This window comes from Schistocerca americana, chromosome X (assembly GCF_021461395.2).
Source record: "Schistocerca americana isolate TAMUIC-IGC-003095 chromosome X, iqSchAmer2.1, whole genome shotgun sequence".
Lineage (NCBI taxonomy): Eukaryota > Metazoa > Arthropoda > Insecta > Orthoptera > Acrididae > Schistocerca > Schistocerca americana.
This window is the reverse complement of record NC_060130.1, coordinates 926,227,586-926,231,901: the sequence shown is the minus strand read 5'-3', so window position 1 is coordinate 926,231,901 and position 4,316 is coordinate 926,227,586.

Sequence of the window (4,316 nt, the reverse complement as noted above, 5' to 3'; positions counted from 1 at the left end):
ATAACCACAGGCATCGGATCCAAGACAAAAGTGCTTGGAAAAATCTGACTATTCACCAGTGCCTCTTTGAGTTCTTCAAATGCCCTTTGACACTCATCAGTCCACTTATAGGGTACATTTTTCTTTAAGAGCTCCCTCAGACAAGGTGCATTAAATAACTGACCAGGTACAAATTTTCGATAAAATCCAAAAAGACCAAATATCATATCTGCATGGCTCGTGCAGCCACGTCTCGATCCCTGAGTCAACAGATGGGGACTTTTGCAAGACAACAACCATCTGCACGAACAGTTCGAGTTCTGTTTATGTTTTCCAATTGTACCAAAAGATAAACTATTATATTTCCTAACTGAATTTAGTTTCCTAAGTGTCGGTTTTTGACTTTTCTAGCAATTTTTGTACCTCCGAAACTATGATAGTTACAATGTTGAAACTTTTATAGAATCTTCTCCTGAATAACAAAAGGTAGTGTACCGATTTTAAAAATGATTGAATAATATTTAATATCATTTATTTAGGTTAATAGGTGGCATGAATATACGCGTCCAGTAAGACACATTGAATAGCTTTCCCACGGCAGGCAGTGACAGACGCTTGTGTGTCTCCCGGTTAGGCCGCTAGATGTCAGCCCCCGAAGTTACGAAAGTTCGCTCGGAACAACTTGCGACGGTACAACTTGCCGTGTGACTATCCTCTGCTGGCGACCTCTTATCCGGTGGGTCATATGTTCGAACTTGTGTTACAGGCTACCCAGTCTCTCTGTCGCTGTGGGCCTTCATCTTTGCTGATCTCTGTCCAGTGCAGGCATATGTACCGGTATTCGTCTTCGGACATGTTGGGTACCACAGGTTATATACTATACTTCCTGATATTTTACTTTGCAAATAAACAGCAGGCAGGCTGACAGGAACTGCGCCTGTCACGCATTGATGACGGCAAGCAGTTGTGTCAGCCTTTGGCAGACTGCTGATGCCAGCGCCCACTGCTGCAAATATATGCCATACCCCATCCCAGCAGTTGCTGACATTAGCATACGACATATCTTTGAAAGCTTTTAACTTCCCTCGTTACTGTCTTTTCTTATTTATTTTTGCAGCTATTAGAGTATCTGACTCATGTATTGGAGGTTTACATGGAGATCATGCTTTGTTACGAAAATAACCTGACCATGTGACAAATAGGAATACGTGTCTCTTATACTTTCTTCAACTAAAGAATGAAAAGCCACTCTGAATTAACAGTATTACAAATTACATTGTTTGTTGTTCCTTTTACACGTAACACACTTTCCTAACAACTTCTATGCTCATCCGGTCTCCTTTGGCACTTATGTTTGTTTACCAACCACACTGAAGTAACCATTTTATGTAGCTTGTCCACATTCATTAAACAGGAAATCAATGATGACAGAAGCCTTTTCAAACATGACACTGCCATTCATCTCTTAATTCAACTGGTTATTTTTAAAACACCACAAGTCACGTAATGTAAACTTGTGAGAATACAGAAAAATCTAATTGCTTAATAAACTAGAAACTATTAATAAACAGTTTTGCCTCTGAGGATTAATACTTGAGGATCGACATCATGTAAATATGATACGAAATTTAATTACTTATTATACTTCCCAATATATAACTTAAAGCTCTATACCTTACACAATTTTAAAACTAAACGAACAACATTTTATTATCTACATCTAGTCACACTCCGCAAGCCACCTGACGGTGTGTGGAAGAGGGTACCTTGAGTACTTCTATCGGTTCTCCCTTCTATTCCAGTCCCGTATTGTTCGTGGAAAGAAGGATTGTGGGTATGCCTCTTGTGTGGGCTCTAATCTCTCTGATTTCATCCTCATGGTCTCTTCGCGAGATATACGTAGGAGGGAGCAATATACTGCTTGACTCCTCGCTGAAGGTATGTTCTCGAAACTTCAACAGAAGCCCGTACCGAGCTACTGAGCGTCTCTCCTGCAGAGTCTTCCACTAGATTTTATCTATCATCTCCGTAACGCTTTCGCGATCACTAAATGATCCTGTAACGAAGCGCGCTGCTCACCGTTGGATCTTCTCTATCTCATCTATCAACCCTATCTGGTACGGATCCCACACTGGTGAGCAGTATTCAAGCAGTGGGCGAACAAGTGTACTGTAACCTACTTCCTTTGTTTTCGGATTGCATTTCCTTAGGATTCTTCCAATGAATCTCAGTCTGGCATCTGCTTTATAGACGATCAACTTTATATGATCATTCCATTTTAAATCACTCCTAATGGGTACTCCCAGATAATTTATGGAATTAACTGCTTCCAGTTGCTGACCTGCTATATTGTAGCTAAATGAGAAGGGATCTTTCTTTCTATGTATTCGCAGCACATTACACTTGTCTACATTGAGATTCAATTGCCATTCCCTGCACCATGCGTCAATTCGCTGCAGATCCTCCTGCATTTCAGTACAATTTTCCATTGTAACAACCTCTCGATATACCACAGCATCATCCGCAAAAAGCCTCAGTGAACTTCCGATGTGATCCACAAGGTCATTTATGTATATTGTGAATAGCAACGGTCTTACGACACTTCCCTGCGGCACACCTGAAATCACTCTTACTTCAGAAGACATCTCTCCATTGAGAATGACATGCTGCGTTCTGTTATCTAGGAACTCTTCAATCCAATTATTGTTCTAAAGAAGAAACAATTCATACTCACATGAGCTAATGATCTGCGTATCTAATTTATTTGAATACAGAAAAGTAAGAAATATTTACAGTGCCAATAAACTGCGCCCTATTTTCACAAGATAAATATTTTAATACATAGTGATACTTCCGACTTGCTTCTTGAATTAAAATGAAAATAAAAATAAAAATCCCAATTCATTCCTTGTTAGTGGTACTAATGTTATAAACAGGGTGATTATAATTAAGGTTCCAGTTTCAAAACTCTGTAAAAGAAGATCAGCTGGGGGACTCGTTGTGGAAACAAAATAAAAAAGAACAACGAAAATTTTACCAAAATGTGGTGCTGTATGTGGTAGAATATGCAAAACAAAGGATGTTAGGTACATGTCTATTCCTCAGTTCTCGTGGGAGATGCTCGGCATGGCTGTCTCAATGAAGGCTCACACACTGCTGCAATAGGTCTATTACTACAATGGTGACCCCACGCCAGTGGCTCTGCAGAAGTTCCAAATATGGTACAAGGTATGAATAAAGGCGTTTTTCAGATGTCGGCCGAGGCTCTGGAGAAAGTTGTTAAGAAATTCGAAAAGATAGCTTCTTTGAAGTGAAGTGTAGCAGAGAGACGAAAACAGTTGAACCGATTGCACAGAAGATGTGGCCACAACTTTGGAGGAGCGGTCTAATGGAGGTTTGTAAATTCGCAGTTCACGGAGAATCGCCTGTACTATGGACGAGCCTGTGAGCACTCTGCATAAAATTCTACCAAACATTCTGCAATTCTGTCCATACGAAATTTCCCATGTCCTGGAATTACTTCACGCTGACCTGCCAACAGAACAACCATTTGTAAGACAAACATTTGCTCTAGAATTTCTTGCTCCAATGGAAGTGGACAATGAACAGCCATGTAACATTTTGTGGGAAGACGAAGCCCATTTCATCTCCAAGGAAAGCCAATATACAGAACTGCAGCAGAGCCCATTTACATTAAGACGTTTTCAACGCTATATAATGGGAAAATTTTCTTTAATATTTTTCTTTCCATACATTTCCCCCTTATTCGATAATATTCCAGTGGCGTTTGGCATCATTCTGAGCAGCTGTTCTTGTTTTACAGCATTTTGAAACTGGAACTGTCATTATAATCACCCTGTTTAGAACGTGAGCTGTATAGTATTCCAACAACTTTTAACTTACGGTACTCCTCATTAGGCTAGTATCCCTTTAGATTTCTAGGATGCTTTATGTCAGTTGGAAGATTACGGGAGTATGCTGTTTTTTGTGGCATCGCAGTGTTGCTGGGATCACAGTTTAGATGTCTGAATATGTGATGCACAAGGCCATTAATACTTTGTCTAGCCCTGACTAAATCAAAATTATCCTTCAAGTAAGCTAAATGGATACGCTGTCTTAAAAAATGTTCAAATGTGTGTGAAATCTTATGGGACTTAACTGCTAAGGACATCAGTCCCTAAGCTTACACACTACTTAACCTAAATTATCCTAAGGACAAACACACACACACATGCCCGATGGAGGACTCGAACCTCCGCCGGGACCAGCCGTACAGTCCATGACTGCAGCGCCTATAACCGCCCGGCAAATCCCGCGCGCCTTACGCTGTCTTACTT